The following is a 26,942-nucleotide window of genomic DNA, read 5'->3' on the forward strand; positions in this document are numbered from 1 at the left end:
TACATGCATCTTTAAATCAAGCACACAGACACCGCTGTGCACTTGAACGACCCTCGAGTGCACGGAAAAGAGAAAAGAAATTGAATTCAGAAGTTCTCGGAGAAAGAAAGCTTATGCAAGTGTGCATACGCTCCCTGTGTAAGATGAAGTTGCTTGGGTTCGAGCAAGGTAATCAAATCGGACACATGGATCAAGTGTATTATTGTCGTTATTTAGTAAAACATTCGATAAACACCATCTTAATCCTCCCTTTAAAGTTGTGTCAGCTTCTCGCACTGGCTGTTGTAATCAGCCTCTTCTCTTTCAGTTCTAATTCACTTAACATTACTAAATGAGAAAAAAAGAGCTGACGGGCGAGATAATGGAGCTGACTCACAACTTGTCTATACCAACTACTGTGTGCGAGAGGCCCACACACAGACAACAGCATGACCGCTCATTCAGAGATGCTCAGCCACCCATGCGTAAACCTGTATGCGCACAGACAGACGCGCATAGCCGCAAGACGGAGATCAGGTTGGAGTGGATAATGAAACTGCTTCTGACCCCGTCCACTTATGATCCGCTGTCCATTACCCAAATGGACACCACTCTCTTCTATTGATCACAGCCCCCTTCTCTTTCACTCCTTCGCTGCTCTTGTCGTTTTTCATCTCGTTACCTCTCCGCTCATCTGCATCGCTCTGCTGATGGTTTCCGTGGCCGTTGATGGGACTATAAATCAGCAGCCGCACCTAGCGATTATCACCAAAGAGACCAACTTAGAGCACGCTTCTCGTCCCTGAAAACCCCAAATGTCCTCATTGGAAACAATACACACCTACTCAGACATGCACAATGGATGTCCTCTAGCTCAAGTTTACATTTTCTGAGTAGGTGGAAGAGTCTTTCTCTCTCTCTCCCTCTTTCACTCTCTCTCTCACACACACACACACACACACACACACACACACACACACAGACAAAGAGAGAGAGTTATGGGTTACAAGAGCAATAATGGAATCCCTTCCTTGATGTGAGGTGCTGGGCCCATTCGACGGCCCGTCAGCCATGAAAATGTCAGCAGTGATCTAGAGGGGCTGGAGCAGGTTTATGACATCATCAGTGTGCTGCCACAGCAGAGATATTGCAGCGAGAGTCCTGATGGTCTGATTTTTCCACAAGGTCTCACGTTGTGCAAACAGTCACAAAGTGCTGGAATAGGACACATCTCTAAGTGCTTCATTCTTTCCCAAACAGAATGAGACACTTCAGACAGGGCGGCAGCATAAAGAGCGGTTTCAACTAAATCAAAAAGGTACACACTATAAGCCAAACAGGAAACCTGTGAGTGTGTTGTGGGTAAGACAGAAGGACACTGGATATGGACCTTTTAGCCTGGTATTTAGTCTGTGGCAGGGGTTTTGCTACTTGTCTGGTGTCTGCCTGTGCCACTTTTGGTGCCAACCTAAGCAAACTTGTGAGACTGTAATCACAACAAGACAATCACAAGGGATTAATACTAGCATGCACCATTTGCCACATATCCACACTGAGACACTTCAAAATATGCAAGTACATACTCGCAAAGGAACCCACAGATGTAGGCACTCTAACCCTGAGTAAAGCTTCTGATTTCTAAACATATGGTTGCCTGTATTGTGCCGGTGGTAATGTAAGAGGCCAAGCTGTTTAAAATTATGCTTTATTCCCTGTCAGTGGACTAATGTAAATACATGTTCTCACAATAACGTTTCACACCCTCAGTGAGCTTGAAATTAACAAAGTATCACTTTTCAGTGTATCTTGGACAGACAAGTAATGCTGGGTGCCATTCAAGGCCTACGCCCTACAATTTGAGACTACTTTGTCATTAGTGCTAAAAATCCAAGTGCCAACTTCTTTTTAATTCAGTTGCCTTAGCAAAGAAGCATCTGTTGGGTGTATCTTTGTAAGAGCTGTATATGATTTTCCTCACTAGCATTACCCTTGACAAGTAATTAAACGAAAATGTTATTACACCCCAGAAGCTTAAAAGGATGGAACAGAAGACAGAAGAAGAAGAGCTCATGACAGAAAATGTGCAACACTGTAAAAAGGTCTTGAGCTATCCCATATTTATTTTTTGCTAAGAAAATGGGAAAGAGGTTGTGTGACTCATTGAAACATGTGCAAACATAAATGGAAATAGAGTATATAAGGTCAAAACAGAGTTTCTACAATTCTAACAAGCTTAAAAGTCAACATTTGGCATGACCATCTTTGTTCTTCAACATAGCCAGAACTCTCTTTGGCAAGCTTCTTGTAATTTCCTTAAGTAGTCTTCAGGAATAGTTCTCCAGGCTTCTTGAAGTACATTCAAAGCTCTTCTTTAGTGGTTGGCTGCCTCTTGTTCTGTTCTCTGTCAAGATGATCCTACACCGCTTCAACACTGTTGAGGTCCGGGCTCTGGGGAGGACAGGTCGTGACTGATTGTATTCCATTGTGTTTTTCTATCCAGGTAAGCTTTTACAGCACTGATAGTGTGTTTAGGATATCATCATGTTGAAAAATGAAGCTGTTGCCAATCAGACACTTTCCAGATGGTATTGCATGGTGGATCAAAATCTGACCATACTTGTCTGTGTAAAAAACTCCACCAATTTAGATGAGTTGGACCCTTTGGACATGGCCCAAAAACAGGATAGAGCCTTCACTCTATTTTACAGATTGTTGCAGACACTCACTGCTGTACCTCTTTGCTGACCTTACCCAGACAGTTTAAACCAGAAATTTCAAATGTGGATTCATCACTCCATAAGACCCGTTGTCAATGATTTTCAGTCCAGTTCTTGTATAATTTGGCAATTACAAAATTACCAAAATTACTCTGTAATTTTAAGCTTTTTTCCCTAGTTTTCCTTTCTTAAAATGGCTTCTCGACACTCACCATTCAGTTCAGATCATGACACTTGATGATACAGATGAATCAACTGAAGGGCCAGATGCAGCTCTCAGGCTGTCAGGTCTTTGTTCCTACATTTGTTCCTATTTCATAAGCACATGACTTTCAGATAGTTCATCTGCTGTGAACAGTTTTTCTTTTTTTGTCCTCAACTTGTCCAATTTCCTTAAATCTCAAAGGACAAAATGCACACAGTGCTGAGATATGCCAAGTTTGTGGCTAATAGCTCCTTGGGAATCAAAAATACTATTTTATGCCTGTCAAACTGTGTTGTCTTTCGCATTTTTCTTTGGGTTGAGCTAAAGAAATAGGAAAAAAATGTGTTTTTGCAACACACTGCTAGTAACAAGTGCCTAAAGATACAGTTTAAAATTATGCGTTGGCACAACACTGTTTCATTTCATAGGTTAGGTCACTTTTCAGTGGATGACTGATTCATATGTCAGTGTTAAGTGGATTAAAAAACTAAAAAAAAAAAAAACATTTCTCTCTAAATAAGTGGTCAGGTACAAGGACTGGACTGAAAATGAGTGAAACATCAAACATGGAAAAAAAGACCGACTTTGAAAGACCTTTAGAAAGCCTGGAGAACTGTTGCTCAGGACCACTTTAAAAAGTTATGAGAAAGTCTGGCTCCTTGGGAGAAATGAGGGGTGACTCGAGACTTTTGCACAGTACTGTAAACAGGAAAAAAAGGAAATATGTTAGAGGAGAAAAAAAGAGCACAGATGAACAGGCCAGAGAGAAGGAGTAAAAAGAGTGCTATGTGGATACTGGTAAATGATAGGGTACAAATAAATGAGGGTATGTAATTTGGGTTGTTTAGTAATTACACTGGTTTGACAGAGCCATGTCAAACCATCCCTTTCTTGATCCCCCACTGCTTGACTGCCCGCTTTTTTTCTGCCAGCATCATGTTTTCCACATTTAGCTCTTCTCACTCTCTTTTCCCTCTTCTCCCTCCCACTCGCTACAGCTTTAAATGCTCCACTCCAGTCAACGAGCATCAGTCAAAAAGTTTTACTAGCTGTATATCCCGTCTACTCCCCTTCATTTGACAAGCTTGAAATATAGAGGAAAATGTTAATATATGTTTTCTAGTCACTGGCCAGGTCTATGAAATTCATTTATATTGGTGGATGCCGTTCCAACCATTTGACGGCGGGTGTGTGTGATCTTGTGGTGATTTATTTTATCCCAAAAACGTATTATTTTGAAGTGTGAATATAGAGTGTGTGTGTGTGTGTGTGTGTGTGTGTAAGAGAGCTATATAGGACTTCTGTATGTGTAAGAACTCTTTACTAAAACTGCACCATAAAGACTTTGGTCTGAAATTTCAAAAAACTATTACTTTTCTCTCAAACATCAATATCCACATGCTCTGTTGATAAAATCCACATTAGGAAACCAGCAATAAAACCCGACACATGGAAACAGTCAGGCTCCTGTGATTTTTGCAGTAGTGTAAGGGCTCTCCAATGAATATAATGTATGATATAACAATGGTGAAAGACTAAATAGAGAATTAAGTGGATTTTATATATTTTTATTTATATACATATATATATATATAAAAATAAGTTGTCTGTCTTCTTAACTTACATTTCAAGCTAGTTTGAAAACAAGTGAATCCCTGCAGCAATCTGGCACCGCACTGATTGCACTCACAGACAATCACCAAAAAAAAAAAAAAAAAAAAAAAAAAAAAGACTGAAAGAGTGTTGAAATGTACATAAAACCAAGGATTAGTTAAACCACACTCAAACTGTGGGCTATCCCTTCTATTCAATCCACTCCTTATTACATTACATGACCACAAGCATATAAACACATCTTTGGCCACACGCACACACGCACACACACAAACACACACACACACACACACACACACACACGCAGTCATACACAAAAAGAAGCTTCCTAGTTCTGTTTGACTGCCCCGGGCCCCCGGTAGTGTTTGCACCCTGACCTTGTCACATTTGAGTGGTTCTGAGGGGGAGAGGGGGTTCTGGGGGTTCGATTTTACACGGAGGAGGTCACAGAGAGCTGGATCCTCAGACAAAAGCCCCAGTTGTGGCGGGTGTCTGCAGGTCATGGTGGGTCATGGGTCAGCCCCCACAGCCTAACCCTTTTTCTGTCTCTGTCCTTCTTTTCCTCCTTTCTTCCATCCATCTCCCTTTTCAATAGAGAGGAAGATCCAAGAGGAACAATGGCCTTCTTCTGCCCCCAATATCATCCCAACAGTGGGGATGCATACTGAACAGGGGCCACGGCAAGCCAAGGGGTTCCTCTCACTGCTTGGCCTGTTTTCTCCTCTGTTCCTTGCATTCATATCCCTCTGCCCATTAAACTCTCCACCCTCCATCTCCTTTAACCACCCCTCCTCCTTTCCACGTTATATATCCTCATTCTGCCTCAGCTTGTTTTACAGACTGACACAAACTAAAAAAATGTTTTTGTCTTCTAAAGCATCACCTGCTTTTATGTGGCACGACAACTAAATATGACACAAACAAACAGTAAATCTGTGATGAAAGCTAACATACTCCACATCATGTTATACACCCTACTCTAAACTTTCACCAACATCTTCCTCTTCACCTTTCATTCATCCTCTTGCCACTTTTTTTAAACACATCTTCCCTTCCAGGGGGCCTCACAGGCTTCTCTCCAGCTGGCACTACAAGCTGACCTTTGCCACAACAAAACATCCAGAACACTCTCTGTCTCCCTACATGTATAACACACACACACACACACACGCAAACACACAAAGAACACACAGGCCTACTACTACAAATGCAGCAGGAATGCCAGCAGGAGCACGAAAGAGGCCGAATAGGAATACAAAATGACAGTCTTGTTCCGCTTTCAACTGAGAGTTAAACTAAAGCCTTACCCCCCGTTCTTCTCCCAGCCCTCCATTCTCTGCTTGTCTGACCCTTCTAGTTCTTGTAGTTGCACCTAAGCAAGGGGGCTCATATTAAAGAGTGGCAGCTAGTCCAAGTCCAAATGTGATTAATTTGCTGCATTCACCAGGGTTGTTCTCCACACACAATAGAAATGGACTGTCTAGGAGTCCATTAAAAAGACTCCCAAGCCGAGGGCCCCCATCCCAGGCACTTGGCAATGAGTCACCTTCTGCAGTCAAGAAGTTTTAAAAGGTGTGTGTGTGTGTGGGAGAGAGAGTCTCCACAGCATTCTGTATGTGTGTACATTTCTCTAACAGGAGAAATAATATTTTAAAAGCTTAGCGCATCACAATACCTGACAATAATTTAGTGTAACTAGAAGTGCTTCTACTGTGTGATAGGAACCCATTAAAAGGAATTCTTGAGGTAATCAGTCATGAAAGACATTTAATGTGGCAGCCATTAGAATTATCTTCCATATTTGGATCACAAAAGCACTTGTTAAGCCAATTTTAATATTTGTGCACTGCATTTTTGCGCATCTTATTGAACCTCCTGCTCAATCTCTGAAGGTTGTTGATTTAACGTTAATTCTCACCCCAGAACGAAAGCAGGAGGAGGAGAAAGTGCAGTTCAAACATTAGATACATCCTCCGAGGCTTAAAGAATTACACAAAGAGTAGATCACACTATTTTTTTTAAAGCACTGCACATCCAGTCTTGCATTCGTATTTGTGTTCTGCTCTGCTTATGGAGCCTTTTGCCATCCTTGGTTCCCGTCTGGCTCCCTCTCTCACTGTCTCGTTTGTTGAAACAAAGCAGAGTGCTGAAACAGTGTCATAATTAGTCTTGATTGATGTAGCATATTAAGCTGCAAACAATTAGCATACAGTATATTGCAACTCAGGCCATCTGAGAATGACTGATGTAACTGACCTGCACTAAGCACGGGCTCAGTAATAGAGGCAGGGAGAGACGTTTGCCACAGAGTCAAGCAAATCATATTGGAAACCTTTCTGCTCTGTTATTGTCACACAAACAAGTCAATAGCATTTGCAAGATAGGAGGTTAAAAGCACTTATGGGTACTTTTAAAGCTAATTAGAATACTAAATAAGAGCCCTATACTTCAGTATGCCTAGTAGTTAATATCCGATGAGGGTTTTTTTCCCCTTTCTTTCATTAGTGAAAGCAAATGTTTAAAAATCACTATTTACTTGCAGTATATGATTGACTGAAAGAGAGAATGAAGAACACACCGGTGCTTAAGAGATAAATACTCTAAACAAATACTCAGCTCCAAACAATCAGTTTAAAATTTCTCATTGTTCTCTCGTTTAGCTGTGCTCTATCATTAAATACCAAGAAGACTCCGTTCACACGGATGAGTGAAAAAAGTGCCCATTATAATGTTGTCCATCACAGCTAAAAAGTTTACACCTAGGCTGTATAACAAAGAAGAGTAGATTACAGGGTATGTGTGTGATTTACTCAGACACTCAGCAGAGAAGCCACACTGTGTGCAAAGATACTGAAATTAGCTCACATTAACTGGCACGCCGTTTTAAGTTCAGTGAAAGTGAACCATGCCTGAAACGGTCTAACACTTTGTTGTTTGCATTTCTGACTGTTTTAATGCCCGTGTGTGAGCTTGATTATGCTTGTCAGTATATCCCTGTGTGCACATATGTGTGCACAGACGCATCTGTTCAGCAGGTCACATGAAACGTGCTAGCACAATTGCTGAAGGGGGTTAATTATCCAGCTTTTTTCTTAGCGTGGGACGTCATCCCTGTGCAAAGCAGAGATTGAGACAGGGTCTCTGAAACCACTGCGACCAATTGTTCTCTCTCTGTCAGGCAAATGACAGGCTGGCGTTCACATGTAGGGTGGCTTTAAATGGCATAGATGCTGGGGGCGGCTTTATCTTTCCATTTCAAAAGTAACAATTTACAACAACATAAAACCCCTTTTACGACCTTAAAATTTACACAAGATTTTCCGAATTCCTTTTCTCTTTTCACCTCTCTGTCTTACAGTCTTTTTCTGCTTTCCCTCTTCATCTCTCTGTGGCGAAACACAAGACCTTTAGCAGATACTACAGGGTCTCTAGAGCTTGCAAATCCCTGGGAGCGCTCTCACAGCAGCTACGAGCCCAGCCTGGGGCTCCCTACCTGGGGCTCTGTGCTGTTGATGTCTCCTTGGGGACCTGAAGACATGGGGGAGGTAGGCTAGAGGGATAAACACAAATTTAATACTGCTGGGAGAATTTAAGAGGTGAGAGTAATGGAGAGGGCAAGAGATGTTATGAAAGCAGAGGGACTCAGAGAATAAGTGATTCAAAAAAGTAGAGAAAAGCTGGTATGAATAAAGGATAAGCGAAGCTGCAGGCATAGTAAAGTATGTAGTTATTTCCCTTGGGCATGGGCAGGTAAGACTGGGCAGATTTCCCAAATGCAAATGGAACAAAAGGTGAACAAGGTTTTTTTTCCTTTCTTTTTTTTCAAGAGGGTGTGATGAGTGCACTTGATGCTACACAACTATGAAAGAAGTCACTAACTCCGAACACGTACACGTCATAGTTTTTGGCATGTATTGCTTAGCATTGCTGTTTATTATTTTATTAGTATGACTGATAGTCTTCGTTGCAGTCCATGGTTCCTGGGAAGCAGTTGTCCTAAATACCATAAATACCAATAAGGATGTACCAAGCATTCTCCACGTGAGGTTTGGGAATATTTATGCATTAAAACTTAAAATAGGAATTTAAATATTTGGGGATTTTATATGAACTAACAAAATAACATTTTTTGTTTATATTTAGCTAATGTGCTTGCTATCTGTGGAAAACTGAGTTGCACTTGAGCAACTACTTTCTAAACTTACTTTGTTTTCGTAGCTGTAGTTCGGCATACTTGATCTCCTTTATGGACCAGATCTTTATGAATGTGACAGTAAACTGGTTTTTCAATTTACCGGTATATAAAGCCTGTATTTTCAAGATTTACTTCTGACACCGTGTACCTTCCAGCTTGGCCCCACATCTTATCGTTGAAGTTTATAGACCTGTCCAGCCTGTTTCTGTTTTCATCAACAGCAGATAATATTTTAAGTTTGAATCTATTTGCATCATAAATGGATTGTCAGTTTTGTGTGTCTTTTACTGATCTTGCCGTGCATTTGACATTTGAGAAAACAGGTCTGCATATATGCGCGCGCGCGTGTGTGCGTGCGTGTGCGTGTGTGTGTGTGTGTGTGTGTGTGTGTATGTGAAGCACAACAGTGTAAAGAGTATGCTAACATAAAAAGCCACAGGGAATGGAGGGCACTACTGATCTCCCGCCAACAGAAAAGGTCAAACTCCTCAATATTAACTCTAGCTCAGGTCACCATGCTGATTATGCTACAATAACCATTTTACGCACTGCATCTATGGACCCCGTCCACCCACACATAGATGTACTTTTTTTACTCTGCCAGTCCTCACACGTCCGTTTGGAATTAAAACCCACCCCGAGAGACAGCCCTGTCGGCGCCCCATGCAGACATACATTAACACATTCTCACACAATTGTCCACAAGCATAAACCCTGAGCCCTCAGAGACCACTGCTCCCCACGCTACACCACACAGTGGAAATATAAGTTGATATGGCAGAAGTGTGAAAATGCACACGTTCATGCACGCACCCACACAGATTGCAGAAGTCCCAAACGTACAACAGCAACAGAGCTCCAAGAATGTGATGGCGTTACATTCGAGACTTGACCAGACGTTCAGCCGTGACCTAGACGGATCTCAGTATTTCTTCACTATGTCACACTGGAGGTAGATGGTAAAGACATGAACCCTTTCATCTTTCTCAGGCACTGCTACCATCCCTTTCTTAGGTTCTGACCACAAAAATTACATTTCCACTTTCCGAGTTTACCAGAAGAGAGGGTGAAGTAAGCAAACCGTGTTTTCTGTGAGAGTGTAAACCGTGGATGAATGCTATGTTGCAATATTTGGGGGGAGATGATGCAAAACTTCCAAATTCATCATCCGTATGTTTTCTTAATGCCTCATAAATGCAATCACCATTTTACCCCATGTGCATGTACAGTTTTTTTGCAAACCTGTTGACAGTGCAACTAAGCTTCTGTAGCCTTGAAAGAAAACAAGGAATGGGCATATGTGAGTGGTTGAAACCTATGCTCTGCCCCTTGTGTCAAGAATTATGAAAAATGAAACGGACTAATTTTCCTGCAATTTGGTGGTATTCTGATTGCTGTCACATTCGAAACTGGAATTAAATAAAGTTCGCTGTGATGAATGCAGAAAGAGACAGTGGAAAAAATGAAACAAAACTAAATATATAAATAAAGTAAAATGAAAAGAGCAGAAGTCATCACGAGTGAATTAATTTTGGCTCAGCAGTGGAGCTGTATTAAATGACACCTTGTGAAATGTGTGGCTAAAGCTGTCATCTCCAGCGCCTCCTTTCCACATTGAGTCATCCTAATCCTGTTTAATACAGTACTGCTAAATGGCTATCTGTCCTACCCACAAAGTCTTAGAGTGTTGTGTTAAAATATGTGACGGAGCGTTTCCTTTCATTACAGTTCCAAAGTAAAGGAGTGCAGTGGCACGAATACAAATAGAGCCTGATTACATTTAATAATAAACCATCAAGGATATAAGGTGTACTGGAGAGTACGATTTTAGTATTTCATTTTTATCTTTTTCCTCAGTCTTCCATTTTTAGCACATTTTAAATGACATGCTCTGAAGAAAACAGACTGGCTGTTCTTCATTTTCACGACATAAGCACAAAACGTCTTCTCAATCAACTTTAGCACTAAAAAAAACACTACTCAGGTTTGAAAAGAAGCATCTTCATTATAATCACTGCTGATTCAGAGTTTAACTGTAGAGGTAGCCGATAAATCAGCGTTAATTGTGAGTCTGGCGGCTCCTATAGCCACGTTGGCCACCACCAAGCAACAGCTTAGTGGATAAATCACATTTACCACTAAGAGATGTCACACAGTTGCCTATCCAGGAGCTGAAAAATGAGTTCCAGGTACAAAGGGGAGTCGTGACAGATCTCCTCCCTGGTCTCATATCTGCTCCTACTGTGATCTGGGCCATCCGTGGGTGAGGAATGAGACTCTGGGAACGCAGTAGAAACACTTTGTCATCTCCGACGATGAGAAGGAGGAGCTGTCAGGTATAATCAGCAGGGTGATGTGTGAAAGCCGAGAAGGGCACTGTTTGAGGATGAATGAAAAGAGGCTGACATGCCTCTTGTTAACACAAATTATTAATCCCACTCTGTTGGCGAGTTTAAAGTAAAACAGAAGTAAAAGCAATAATTTCTCTGTCATATTCCTTTTTGAACAAACTGGCAGCTAATTGCAATCACAGTGTCTGCTGTGACAGGTTCTCCACACTGGAACTGATATTTGTTCTGGTGAATGTGACCTCCACATGATTATATTAGGCAAATACAGGGTAGGTCTTTTTTGCAATTAGTTACAGAAAGACCACATTATACAAAAACTCCACATATCAATACTGCATGTTTGACTGACTGTCTTTTCCTTTCAAATGAATGGCTGTGCATGCCGCCATTATGGTGTGAGCAATGGGGAAATATAAGCTGGCCTTTTTTTTAATTATCCTTCCATTTTCCTATTTTATGGGTCAAAATGTAAATAAACATGCTTACGCTTTAATGCACAAACACTGTAGGCGGCAGGCAAAGGGGGAAAGTATCATTTGGCGCAATCAATTACTTCATTTGATTCCCTGGAAATAACAAAGACAGTGTGAGCCAGGAAGCCCCAGGGTAGACTATGGTGTGATTCATACCATTTTTAAAAAGGGAGGAGGAAAAAAAAAAAACACACAGGGCAGAATAGTTTCTAATAAGAGCTGAATCACTGAAAAAACAGCAACATTTTACACTTGTAGTTTACTCCTGCTGCATCTTAGATGAATCCACTGATACACCACTGAAAATGAGTAGTAACAAGATGCACAAAGACTAGCTGCATGCTTATATTTTTTATTTTCTTTACTTATAATATTCTAAAAACACTCTACCATACTGCTTACTCTCTTTAATCCACCAAGAGTCTCTTGCGTATATTTGTACACATGCAAGCCAAAACAGAAATCCCGTTTTAAATCCCGTTAGCTTACAAACTAATGCAGTAGTTGATCTATATGCTCTTTAATGTACTTATTGCTCTATAAGTACATGAGTCCAAATGAGACACATGATTTTATAAATGCATGTGTCACACACAAGTTCTCATTCTCATGTATTCTTTCTTCTAATCTGCCATGTATTTAAAACTGTGCATGCACTTGCAGAACTGGATGTGTTGACGCCGTCATTAAAAGAAGAGCTTACTGACTGAATTTGCAAAGCAATTCCGGGCTGGACCTTATTTTGCTGCTGCAAAGCACATTTTTACTTTCTATTGATTGAAGAAGATTGAGGAGGATGCTGAATAGTTTTCACATTTCTGTCAGACTTAAGAGGATGCAGCATTTGTACTATATGAAAGGGGAGAGAAAGCTTTTTAAAATCTCTTTTCTACTCTCTGACCTCCAGATGGAATCAGGGAGCTGTCATGACGTGCAGTGCCCAATGAGGGCAGAAGTTCCTCGGTTACCTTTTCAGGCACAAGGACCCAACAACCACGGTCCCCATGCTGGAATGAAAGCAGAGAGATAGATGAAAGCAGCAGAGGGGATGACTCCCCTGATCCCCTCCTGTCTTTTTCGTCACCCACCCAGAGGAAAATTTAATAAAGTCCACATACCAAGAGAGAGGAAAGAATACATGAAAGGAAAGATGGAGAGATGGAAAGATGGAAAGAGGAGGAGATGGAGGGGTGGCAGTGATGACTGACCCCTCTCCCATGGTGTCATCTCTGACCTTCAGAATAGCCAGGGAGCATTGAACCTCAGGAGACAAGATGAAACAGATGCCACACACACATACACAGGAAAAACACAAACAATGCCGACAAAAATAGAGCTTATACAGCAACAAAGTAAAAAAATAAACACATTGCTGACACAAATTCACTTCTTCACATACAAGCTGGCACGTGTTTAAGTAATGCATTAATTCCTGTGAAATTGGTCTGTGGTTTATTTGCTTGTTTGAAAAATAGAATTTAAAAAAATGTCTGTGCTTGAGCAGAGAATGAGCGCTATTCATAAAGGCACAAGAACACAAGAGTCATGTGATTTTCAACACACACACGCACACACACTCACGACAGAGAGAATGAGTCTGGTCCGAGTAGCTGTGACCTTGAAGGAGGATTTGTTGAGTATTTGAGAAGGGAGTGCTGGGTGAAACAAAAGTGGGCCATGTTGGTATCTTGGCCCACTCAAACTGTGACACACACACACACACACACACACACACACACACGCACAAAGCCAACAGTGTTAGCTGTGGTAACATTAATTTGTCCTCTTTCATAGATGATTACACCCAGCAGGAGAGAGGGGGCATCTCTTTAATGACAGTCTTTCACACCCAAACACTCCCACCAGACGTGCAAGATATTTAGGTAAGAAGGAAAGCTGAGAGTTGAGGATGAATGACACAGAGAGCAGTGCAGGAGAACAATAAAGTGAATTAAGAAAAAGAAGAAAAAGTAATGAAAGAAGAGGAAAATAGGAGAATGATGGCAGTAATAAATTATAGTCACGGGAAGGAAAAGGCAAGTCAGGAAAGATGATGGAAATGGAAAACAATAAAACAAAGGTGAATGTAGGAAAAGATGAAAGGCAACAAACAAGAGTATGATGTGGAAAATGTAGATAAGTGACATAGTTATGTGTACAGTTGTGTGTTTGTGCGCCAGAGGGCAATGTACTTGTCAAATGCCAGCCAACAGATGGTGTCTAATCTATGGAGGGCACCCCCCACCCCCTGAGGCCACAGCAGGAACTAAGGATCCAAAGTGGCGCTCACACAATTATCAACTGTCAGTGGGGTTCATCTCTAAAAAGAGCACATAGAAAAACATCCACCACACAGGCCTTTAAACATGAAAAATGTAAACCTACATGTGATAAAGTTTTAGCCATTTTAGGTCTTTACATTTTTATCCTTTATGCACTCGCAGCAAGAAAGCGTGTGATCAGTCGCAAATTTATTCCTCACCAAGTAGACAACGACTCCTAACATACAGCCAGAGTCATAAAGAGCTATCTTAAGTAACAAAAAGAACAAGCAGTCCTGCAGCAGATGGTCTGGCCCCCACAGAGGCCTGATCTCGACATCATTAAGTCAGTCTGGGATTACACGAAGAGACAGGAGATACTGAGACTTCCTAAAAGCACAAAGAAACTGTGGTAACTTCTCCAAAATGCTTGGAAGAACTTACCTACCAAGTACAATCGAAAAACTTCAGACATTTACCAAAGAGAATTTCTACTATTTTAAAGGCAAATGGTGGTTACATGAAATTTCTGGTGGCACTTTGTGTGTTGTGCTATCTGGCAAATGAAAATATTCACGGAATTTTTATTTTAAAAGTATTTGTTCATTCTTTGTACAGTGTGGTTATACAGACACAACTTCTACAGGTGTGCAGTCGTGAAGATATTTCTTGTTGTATTTGTCAGTGCTTTTAGATGTCTTTTTTTCTTCAGTTTTTTCAGTATTTTTTAATGTTGCGAGCAAAACAAACTAAATTAGAATTGCCTCTTTAGGAGGGATAAAAAAAAGTTTAAAGAAAGATTATTTAAAACCAACTCTAATTAAAACTTTTTGCATCACTAGATGCAGCTCAGCGTTAAGTGAGGAAATGTGTTCTTTGTAATTTGGGTGAACTGAACCCTTGAGCCTGCGGTTAATTCACTTTGCCACTGAGTTAATTTTGGAGGTCAATTTTCTTTAGAATCAATAGGGAGGGGGGGGAGAGAGAAATCCATGGTGAAATGCCTGTCATATCCCATCTGTCACAGAATTTCGTATTTTAACTGATGCTTTCATCCAGAGTAAATTGCAATAAATGAGCAGGTGAGTGTACAACATCAAGAGCACTCATCTCTTGATGTTGTACACTGGTTGTCACATCTGTGACTTCTCTTTTATGGCACTTTGTTTTATTTCACAAGGGCAGACAGGTTGGCTTTATAATTTGAAAGAAAAACCGTGGAAATAACTTCCTAGTTGAATACCGCATTACCCCAAATACCTGAATGCTTAGTCACATACAACATTTGCTCCCAGCAAACACACACCATAATGTCTACGTGGCTCTGTATGGTGTCTGACTGCCGTAGCCCTCAGTGCTGATGCTGCTGTAAGCAAGTGTCTGAATCAGCACGATCTAACACTGAATGACTGACTGAGGAAGGTACAGCCAAACAGGAGCCAAGGCTGAAGGTGTTTGCTTGTGCATCAAAGTAAACGTATCTCTTTTTGTTTGTACGCGTAAACCACTACTCGAGGCGTGAGTGTGCACACGTACAATCTGTGATGTGTACGCGCGAACGTGAAAATATATGCAATGAAAGCTGAAAAGTGAACGAAGGAATAGGGAACCATGTGGGATGAATTAAGCATTTCTGTTTTTAAAAAAAAGGAGGTCTTGAAGGCCTGTTGAAAACCTTGGTGTGAACAAAGAGGAACTGTTAGTCACCCTGGCCCCTCCTGGGCTGCCCCTTCCAGTGACATGTGGTGAATCAGAGGCCATTTACACAGAAATAATAGTGTCTCAAATCAGCAGTCATCCTAATGGGACTAAATTACTCTCTCTTTTTTTTTTTTAAGCCAAAAGTCTAACCGGAACCTATTGTATTCTTCTTCATGAATATCCAAGGTTCTTTGTAGAAATTACAATAGTGTATTCAGGCTACTGGGAATGTTCAATAAGCAACTGTGTAGTTGTGTGTACTTGTACTGTACACAGATACGGGTGTATCTACCTGCTTCTGTTGTTAGATAAATATTTGTGTAATTAAAGCCTGTTTAACAGGCTCTGCCACAAATGTCTTATGTACATAATTCATGATAAAAAATATACTCTGTGCATTTTAAAGGTGACTCAATAAACAGAAAGGTGAAAGAGGTCCTTGTCACATGAAAGGCTCCATTTCTCACCAGATATGGGTCAAACCATGTCTGTGAGTCTTTTTTCCCCTTTACTGCCTTCTACAAGTACCTTTTTTAAATTCAGTTCATATAACCGAGCGCTTTACACTATTAAACCCTCCCACACCCCACCACCACAGCAGCTTGCAGTGTCTGATCCAGAGACACAGGTCATTTGTCATCAGAGAGGGGAGCTCTAGGAAACAGCAAGCCCAGCATGGGAGCTCCACACTGGGCATGACAGCTCTCAATGCTGCTCCTCGAAATCGCTGAATATAGTCAAATAGCGGAGCAGCAATCAGAAAGAAAGAGAAGCAAAGAGACAGGGATGGGGATGAGGTGTCAGTGTGTTTGCAAGTGTGTGTCACCCTGTCCCGCTGGCTGCTTTTCTAGCAAGTGTTCATGCGCTTGGACGTACATGTGCTCGGCTGTTTCTCTCGGAACAAAGCTCAGCTGGGACAAAGAAGGTTAAAGCAGAGACGAATGCAGATCGAGTCAGCTCTGCACGTATGGTTTAACCTGCTCGCAAACATGTTAACCTTAAAATGCATATACACCCACAGAACATGTCTAGGCAGGTTAGGTTATAATGGTGTTGTGCGCCGTTGTGCACGTTCACTGTCACTGACCCCAATATGACTCATTACTTACACAAGCCCACATACACGCATTCGGACTCTGATTGCAAACCTGCCCTACGAGGCGGCGGAGGAGAAGGAGGCACACAGGACAAGAGGGGAGCCGTAAATGCATTCTCAATCTCTTAACTCTCTCACCTTTCTGCATTATATCCTCACTGTGCAAAGAAGGAGGCGCGAAAGCAGGAGAGGCACATAAAGTGAATATAATAAAGAAGAAGCACAATAGAAGACAGGTAAAAGGATGAACAAACAAAAGGACACTGGTTTGAGAAACATCAGCCCCCCACTGCCACAGCGTTATATAGTGTGTGCTTGTATTTTATCCCAGTGAGCATGCAGATACTGTATTGATTGGGGCTGAGAGGGGCAGGCAGTGGCAGAGGGGTATTAAATAAAAGAAGGGGGGGGTGAAAAAAAATCAATTCCCTTTGCCCCCTGAAAAAAAGAGGAGAAAACAGAATGGGAGTGAAGGAGAAAGGATGAGATAAAATACAAAAAATAAAAGAGGAGTGTTGGTCAGGAAGCCAAGTTGGTTCATTTGAGTCAGGCCGTTATGGTGCATCTACTTTCTGTGCACCCTTGTCTCAGCCCACACTCCCCAGTCCCTTTGTCACTGGATGCTCTGGTCAGCACATTCTGCCTCTTTGTCTGCAGAACCTTCACCTTTCCTTCTGTTGTCAATAACTGTGTTACTACCAAGGGTGGGTGGAAAAGCACAGAGCCACACTTGGATGCACAGTTTAAAACACAGCACACACTAACAGACATAGATATAAACAGGTGCACAATGCAGCTCTCACGTGTCCAATCAGGTTGGAAGCTGAAAAATCGTAGTTTTCTATGTCACCCAATGTCAGAGGTGGGTGCTGTGTTTATGCAGACATCGCGTGCCAAGAATCACCCAGACATATCTTTTTGTATGCCCACCATGTGGCCCACATTACCCCCGCCTACATCAGCAATGTACGCCAGACATCACTTATCTACTGGCCACCCTCCTCCCTACACCCTCCTTCACTCCACCCAAACCCCATCAACGACACGGGACCAGGCAAGCGTGAGAGACGGGCTGGCGATAGACACGAAATGTGGCACGAAATGCAGAAAAGGAGCCCCACGGACACACACATAGTGTCAAGCACACAGACGCCTCAGACTTCTAGCCAAGCCTAGGTTGTGGTTAACTCCTGGCATGCCACGCAGAAGCAGAGGCAGCTGTTCTCAAGAGGGAAACGGGGGGAAAAAGCGCCCTAGTGTGAAAACGGCTAAGAAGAATACGTGCTCGCACCTTTTCGAACTAGCACAACATGTAACAAACATATGCAAACATACAACTTCAGCCACAAGGTGATAATTGCTTCTTTGCATCTTTCAAATGTTTGCAGCAAGTTTCAACACAATTGTTTTATTCAAATGAGTTCAGCGTTCAATATTCCCTGTTTAGAAATAACAAGAAAATTACATCTTTATGTCTGCAGGTGGGTTTGGATAACCTTTAAATCTGCAGTAGGCAGGTGATCTCCCGCTACTCTGAAACGCGTCCCCCTGACCTTCCAATTAGAGCTCACTACCCAACAGCGTCTACACACTAAATCTTCCCACAAGCTGGTGGTTTGGACACCGGTATAAAACAGCCTGCTATAAAATCATTACTGGACTGTAAAACGCTAGAAAAATTCACAATTAAAAGACCAGCAGAGACACAGAGAAAACAAAGACAGAATGAGGGGAATTATTCTGTGTCCAGATATGTGGAAGTAAAACATTTGCACAACACACTCAGTAAAATACCAGCGTGTACTGTACCAAAGTAATGTTCTCTTTGTTGTTTTCAAGGGGGGGATGGAAAACGGGTGGGGGTTGAAAACTGTGAGCTGAGATACAATCAACTCATATTTTGACAGCTGTAGTGCTGATTTAATACTCCAAATGATAAGCAATGGCAAACGAATAACTCCGCATCAATCATAAATCAGATTCTCATACATCAAAATATAGTTTGCAAGCAGATAAATGCAAGGCTAATCTGAGTGGCATTTAATTAATTGGCTACAGACAAAAGTCTACCCCTAATTAACACGTTTAAACAAATGTATCAAACAGACTGCAGTTCATCCTCCATCAGCCATGTGTGAATTTAAACTAAATGCCATCCACAGGCACTGACGGTGGCATTTTCGGATGAGACGTTTGTCTTGACAGTGCATCAACAGCTTTCAGGGTTCATCATGATGTACAATATAAAGAAAATCACATGCAGGAACTTCTGCATAGTTTCTGTTCACACTTAAAATATATAGAATACTTGCACATTTACATGTAACTATGTAAAAGCAGATCAGTTGTGGAGCAACGAATGGCACAGCGGAATGATAACACATCTAACTGCTGTACAATCTAATTAGCGACACATAATAAGCTATTATATCATATTAATAGCAGTACACACTAGTGCCGATGGGGGATTTGGGGGGGGGGGGGCTCATTTAGGACAGAATGTGTAAAAGGTCACAGAGAAATGATTTACGGGATGCAGTCTCATCAGGTTGGAGGCATAAATTGTCAATTCAAATTAACAGTGAAAGTGTGGAGCTTTGTAAGCTGAGTCTGAACAGAGAACTGAGAGAGTCCCGTCTACTGCAGGAGGAGGATTCCCTCAGTGAACATCACAGTGACACAGAAAGGGGTCTAATCCATACCTGTCTGTGCTAATAGCACTCCCATACTGGCACACTGAGCCCATAAGTAAGAATATGAGCTCAACTGGGCATACTGACCTCTTCACATATGTTACTGATGAATGACCACAGAGGCCTGCAACTATCGTTTCGGCGCCTTTGGGCAGCAGCGTTGTTTACCAAATACAGTGATGCAGATTGCTTAAGTTTCCTTTAATTAAAATTCTTTCCTCTTATGGGATATTTATAAACGAGTCATTAGCACATAAAAGGAATCATTACACCAAAAAGTATTTTGTTCCCCGCAATTTTCGTTTATAATAAGAAATCGGCAATTCTCTTTTTAAACACTTTTTTTAAAGACTACAAAAGACAAGAACATTAATTCTGGAAGACTACAGCGAAAACAGCTCAATGCATTTAGCCTGTAGGAAGAAAACAATAAAACAAATCAATGGTAAGCTTGTAAATGCTGCAATTTTAGTTTGAAAAGGAGTGTCTAAATTGGAAATAACTGGGTAAGTCAGAGATTAACCTCCCTCTATCACTTATCGATCCACATTTATTACTTTTAAATGTGGGTAATTGGGGCGAGTTTGGTACAATCTCCGTCTGCATCTTTATAGAATGGCTCCAGTAGGTGTATGGGCCTTAAGTGCACTCATAAATTGGTTTTATTAGTTTCTGAGACATATCGCTGTTAATGTTTCCACTCGACGGCTTTATTGCCACATTGTACCGACTCCGGTGAAAGATGCTACCTAACATACTGCAAAACTGATGCTGACCAAAAACAGGGTTTTGACGTAATGCTTTCATTTAAATTTTTAACGAGATGTGTGGCACGACTACAGCGTTATCAGTGCTGGAAAATAAGAGATAAGAGAATACTGGAAGTCTCTTTATTTTGAGGGGGTGAAAATTACACTCGCTACGATCTGGGCAATTTATTTGCACACGTGAAAACTGTGATCGGAGGCAAGAACTTGAATGAAAAAGGAATCATATTACCTACAACATGTAATACTGCTGTGACATTACGTGTGAATGTCTGTGTGAGTAAGCATTAGCACACGCCCTGTACAACTCCCTGTATTATTCTCCAGATGTTTTCTTTCACAGCTCCGTAAAAGACTACCGCCATTTATCCGTCTTTCTTTTCCTCCATTATTCCCCGCTCTTCCTACTCACACCATACGATCCCTCCATCAAAGCGGGCCACTTTGCCAAACATGATCCCTGCCTGTTGTGCATTGGTTTGGTTTCGAGAAGCGGATTAAACAGTTCCCACCAACTCTCTGATGTGGACCTTATCTCAGGTTTCTCTTGACACTGGCAGGGTTGTGCTGTTATTAAAAGCTAAAGGGCTTTGTTATGGAACACAAAAGTTAGAGCTAGACAGCAGTTAGTCAGGCTTTGTTAAGGGTCACAGAGGTGTTAAACAGACTACACCTGAGGCTGTATTAACACCTGAAACATACAAACTTCCATGGAAAAAAGTTCAATTTATTTAAGCAAATTAACAAAGAACAATTGTGTAATGAGGTGGAAAATATATATTACTGATTCTTGCTAATTTAAAAAAAAATTAAAAAGCAGGCAAAAGTTTATTTTGGGAACTGAAAATGATGATTGCAGGTAATTGAAATAATATATGGGATAGTGTTTTTTCCCCTAGTTTTAACTATTGAGTATTGTCTTTAAACATTTTCAAGAGGTTGACTAAATCGATTTCTCAATAGATGGCCTCTCTTAACTCTTGGAATTGAGCCAGCCATTGCTCTTCTCCTGGGGTTGCTGTTTATTGATCATAGTATCGCATGGTTGTAATGTGATGTCAATGCCTGTCTTACCTGTCTGAGCAAGCAGCTATTGCAAAAAAAAGAAAAAAAAAAAAAAAGGTGGATTAGGGCCAAACAAATCCAAGCCCATGATTATAAACTTGACACATAATAAAACTATTGTGAATACTCTTTTTTTTTTTTAAATAATTTAAGAGAATAAATAAATAAAATAAAATAAAATTTTGGTAATTAAATTCAGTTTAATAAAATATATTTGCCCACACTGAAGTACTAGATTAACGCAGAATGACCACATTTTGGGGCGGCTCAGTGTCAGACCTTGTTACTCAGGATCCCCATCTTCTCTCCCTCCCACCTCCTTTCATTCTCCTCATCCTGGCCCCCGCCTCAAAAGACTAGTCTGGCTGGCCTACACACGCGATCCTCACGCTAGCTGGGCCTAAGCCCCGTAAAGGCTAACACAAGCTCAGTGTAAAAACTCCTACAGGGGCCCACCGCCATCCCTCTATCCCCCTTTTCCCCATCTTGTGCTGCCTGACTACACTTTCGCTTCACATTACTTCTGCTTTTCTAACTTTTCCACTTCTGAGCACTATCAATTATGCACTAGAATAACAGTGGGGTCAGGCTTGGCAGCGGGACATAAAGGCCGATTATGAGTGTGAATAATTCAGCCATCTTCGTGCCATGTTCCTCTTAACAGTGATACAGGCAGGGAAGCTTTGCCGCTAATGTACGACTGTAGACACAATCTGACCTGAGCCTAATGTAAGTACAGCTCTTTACATCCCAGAGAAAGGACATGGAAAGTGTGACTGTACTGCATTATTAAAGCTGCTGCAAACCCAATGCCGCTCACAGATTGACAAGTCAGATACCTTCACAGGCCTTGCAAATGACACCTGTCACCCTGTTGACGAGAAAGCCAGAATCCAGGGGCAGAGTTATCATGATATGCACTTATACAAACAAAAGATTATTAAAACATATGGATATACAGATGAGCCTTTATTTAAAAACAAACAAAACAAAAACAAAAAACAGGCAAACAAATGTTTCTGGTCATGGTAGCCATTGTGAAAGTTTGTGAAAGGTCAGTGAAATTAATTAAGCAGACAACCCTTCATTGCTTTCGGGCTTAAAACATGCTACCTGTACTAGATTTTTCATAAAATCGCGTGCTAAGATTTAGAAGTACTGCTCTTCTTAGAGATCACAAACAGTAATGAATATTTCATCACTCCACCCAAAGCCAAGCACGCACTCTAATCCAATTGAGGAGAAATATGAGGCATCTCATTTCCCGCGGACTAATGGTCTACCACAACTCTGTACCTCATAAAAAAATATCACCACTGAGACATCTGCAAAATTTCAGGCATTTCCATGAAAGGAATCCTAAACAGACGGCAACTTTGCAACAAAAAACCCCCCAAAACACACACGTGTATATATAAAGGAGCAATTATTCAATGTAAATAAGATATATTTTCAATTTTTAAAGAAATTAAAAAAAAAAAAAATACTGGAATTTAACTGTTGGATATCCAGTAAGATGTTGCTTTTTTTTTATATATAAAGATATCTGGATTAACACATTTATTTATTTTAATTATTTAATTTCATAGCAGCAGCTGCTACTTCTCTTAATCAAACAGTAATTTTTTTGTTGTAAATATTTTATGAATAAGAATGTTTTCTGTATTAAATATGTGCAAAATGTAACCGTTTAAACGTTTAAATTGAACGGAAGCAAAAATGGTATTTAGATTTTTTTTTAAACAAACAAAAAAAGACACAAAGCAGTGATGCTATAAAATTTTAAAAGCATTTTAAAAGCAACAGGCAGGCCAAATGCTCCTCTAGTTCTTAAAAAAAAAAAAAAAAAAAAAAGCAGAGTGAACAGCCACTTCACTCCCTCCTATTTGTGCTTCCGTTTGCCATGAACGCACTAATCCTGGCTGGAATGTCTCCGGTCGTGGGGTCCTACGGCCCTGAGGAGCAGAGCAGCAGGTGAAACTGAACTCTGATGGCTTGTCGCGCCTCCCAGTAGTTCTACTGTATAGTTCAACCAGGCCATCTGTTACACAAGAACCCAAATGTGCAAAAGAAAGAAGACCGTTTTCTTCATATGTTGTTTGTTTCATTTAAGGCTAAAAGAAAATTAAATCAGTGAGAGGTCAAATTTGAGGGGGTAGGGACTAATAAGTGTGTGTATGTATGTATGTATGTAAGTGGAATGATATTTTGTAATGATTGTGAAGGCACATGTTTGAAATAAAAATGAACTGAACTGTAAAGGAAATAATTTAATAAATAAAATCATAAATCAAATATTTAAGTTTAACAGTAGTCTAACAGTACTCTACACGTGGAGTTGAAACAGATTATTACAGATTACGGATCATTTAATTTGCCTTAGAAGGTTGTTCTTACCAAGTAGCTGTAATCACAGTTTTCTAAAGAATTCATTTTTTTAAATCAAAACTCGATTCTGGCGTGTCTTGTATATATAAACGTCCATGTTTCTGGCTAGTGTCACATTTTTATTTCATGATGCTTTTCAAAAAAAAGAAGAAAAAAAACACACAAACACACACACACACACACACACAAACACGCACATGCGAACAATAGACAGAGCTGGGAGGGGCTAGGTTACGGATTAAAAAAAGAAAAAAGTTTTTTTTTTTAAAAAAACAAAAAAAATTTCCAAAACCCAGGGGGAGGTGGATTGTGGACGCAACTGTCACTCAAGTGCTGCAGCCACAACATGGAGCCTAATGCTAACAGTGGGCATGCTGGGTCACCTCAGCGGGATCCCAAGACCCCAGTGCAGTACAGTTAAAGATCTGGTAATCCCAGAGACAGGAAAGAGGGGACAATATGGCACAAAGAGCAAAAGAGCGGGAGTAAACCAACTGTCCTATATTTCAGAGATACGAGGCAAGGTAAGAAAGACAAAAGCAGCTATGTGTTATGGGCAAAAAAAAAATGCCCGTAGGAACTAGTTACCTTAAAAAAAATTCTGGAACCCAGCCAACAAAGCATCAAAACTCATGTCCATTATCACCTCTACAATTACGAGGCAACTGATGACTGATCCAGTTTGGTATTGTTTTGATTCTCAAAGCTCAACAGTGAGATTAAGGACATTAAAAACTTTTGTATGCATGACTATCCTGAAGAAAACACACACACTCCTGAGGATGTAGCCATAGGCAGCGCTCATCACCTCTGTTTATCTGGAGGGCTTAGGCCACTTTGGGGACTCCCCTTAAGTCTCACTTATCTCATTAGACCCTTAAAACTGATTAATATGAATGCCAGCAGAGGCCAGCTCAAGGCATTCCTAAGAATGGAGGGAAGGAGTAAAAGAGAAGAGATGGATGGGGTGGGGGGATTTTAGAGGAAGGGGGTTTTTGTGTCTCCGGACAATGAGCTGATGGCTTTTTAAGCCTCTCAGTGGCTCTGGGTTAATACTCAGGGCTGCAGTCATGGGATAGGCCGCGGTTCAAAGGCTGCTGCACTCTGAGCCTCACTGCTTGCTGATTTAAAGGAAGAAAATAAACAAGCAGACTAAATACCACATCTCCTGCAACTTGAACCTCGCTAAAGAAATAATGAACTACCCGCCTAAATCGGAGTGGTAAATGTGCATGCGTGTGCGTCGGTCTATGTTCTTTGGGGTGTCATATTTGGTTTTGTGGGATAATGTTCAGAATAAGCCAGACCAGTCAACGCTGGGCAGAGATGAGAGGAGGAGGGAGAAGATGGGTTTCATCACACATTCAGGGGATCAATCACTTTCTCTTCAGGGAAAAAAAACAAAAAAAAAAAAAAACACACTCGGTACAGTTTCACGCCGAAATACCAACCATCACACAAACAAAAAGCAGCGCGCACATGCACAACACAATGCAACTTCACAAAATGGGAAAACTATCAAGCAGCTCTCAGAGGAGCAGGCTCAGAGAATTGGGTCAAGAATAGTGCTGCGCTCTGCCGTAGTAGTGGGTATGCGTTTCTGCTGCTTCATTAAAGCAGGCTTCGAAGCAGAGGTCGTCTCAGGATAACCACGCATGCTAACAGAAACTCGAGCATGCGCACAAGTAACTAGCCACTGGCATGCGAGTAAACAGAAAGATACCGCCAAAAGACACAAAACGCACACTCGTCTGAGCATCAAAGCCATCAAAGCGGAGGATGCTAGACTTAGTTCAGTGTTACACATTTTTAAAGTATGATTTATTAACTGCTTGATTCTAGATTCTCCTTAAAGTTTGGATCAGGGATCCGCATCTGTTGCCTCATAAAAAGCCTGGACCCATGAGGGTACAACTGGGAAAAAAAACGCTTTTAATGTGAGTAGTAGTAGTAGTAGTAGTAGAAGATAGTGATTTAAAAAAGATAAACTGAACTTTATCTTGACAAGAAGTTTGAGAAATGCAGAATGATATCTCTAAAAGATCATTTTCATTTGTATTTCATTAGTTTTTTTAGAGTTATTAAACTCCAAGGTGGCGCAGCTAGAGAGACAAATATGAAGAGATTTCTTTCACATTTAAATATCTACTATTTGAATTACAATCATGCGTAATTATCCACACTATTCATCACAGTCTTTGCTTTTTAAGTACATTTACTTCTAAGGACAAAAACGACTCGCTCTTATTGTACCAATTTGTCGCCACAGCAGATATCTACCATTTTGGAACGAAACCTTCCATTAAGCCGCTACATAGCACACACCCTGGCATTCTGACTGTGATACATGCTTTGCAGTGGAAAATGCACTTTCAAGGGCACGGCGTGCAATGTGTCACAGTAGTTAAGAATAAGATGCAACTTAGTAGCACAGCACCAACTCCCGAGTAAACACAACCCTGTGTGTGGGAGTCTTTAGTGTCAGAGGAAACAAAAGCAGGGGTCTAAACCTGAGCAGGATTAATCCCGTCTCTGTGGAAGAAAGCCCCAGTGTCACTAAACTCAAACCGTAAAGACAACATCTCCTCAGGGTGAAGACCCAGAGTTTAGCCCCAGGAGAACTACCACCAACCAACCAACCACAGCCGCCACACGGGACACAGAGACAGCCGGCGAGCTGCATGCATCTTTAAAATGTGGCAAAGCCAGACAAGGAACTGAGGGGGGTGGGAATTTGGGGGGGGGGGGGGGTGTCGATGAGCCGGATGGTGTTGAGGGAAGAACATAAGAGAAGATGGGTGAGGGCAGTTGGAAATAAGAGAGAATGCCATCTTTTCTTTTCCAAACACTGTGACACCCCTGGCTACTACGACATAGCAGCCCTAGCAGTGTCTGGCACTTGCATTATGCTCTTCCTCTCCTCCCTTTTTCTGTCCAAAAGCATACTACTACTTCAGCTGCTCGCGCTCCCTTTCTCCTTGCCATTCATGTGATTCTCCCTCACTCCTCTCCTTTGGCCTCTCTTTTTTTCCCCCTCCGATTAAAAGGCATGCACTACTTTCAGCCCTGGCTATGTGGAGTGGACAGAGAGAGCAGAACAATGGCTGCCTTTCAGTCTAGCGGCGCAGCGTGGGGGGGGGGCCACTGGCTGCTAGTATTTTTCTCTACTGTCAGTTCAAACAAGCTAATGCAGCTAGCTTATTATTGTCATGTCTTGTTAGAACCACAGACTTAACGAAGTGAAAAACAGCACTGTGTGACTTTGTGTTTGTTTGCTTACATTTCTGTGCTTTGACCTATATTTAGTCCACTTTTTCATGGCCATGTTAATGTAAACAAGAAGGAACTCGTTGAAAGCAGAACAGGCTGTGTCAGCCATTTTAAAATAATCACAGGTGGCGAAGGAGTTAACGCCGTCCTAATCTAAAATCAGTGTT

At 41.2% G+C, this 26,942-nt stretch overlaps 1 protein-coding gene across 2 annotated transcripts in view; it reads right to left on the reverse strand.

Moving 5' to 3' along the window:
- Positions 1-26,942, reverse strand: part of efna5b (ephrin-A5b) — a 97,945-nt gene that overhangs the window by 62,453 nt on the left and 8,550 nt on the right. The window lies entirely within an intron of this gene.

Source organism: Neolamprologus brichardi, chromosome 12, assembly GCF_056152115.1.
Source record: "Neolamprologus brichardi isolate AB-2024 chromosome 12, ASM5615211v1, whole genome shotgun sequence".
NCBI classification, from domain to species: Eukaryota; Metazoa; Chordata; class Actinopteri; order Cichliformes; family Cichlidae; genus Neolamprologus; species Neolamprologus brichardi.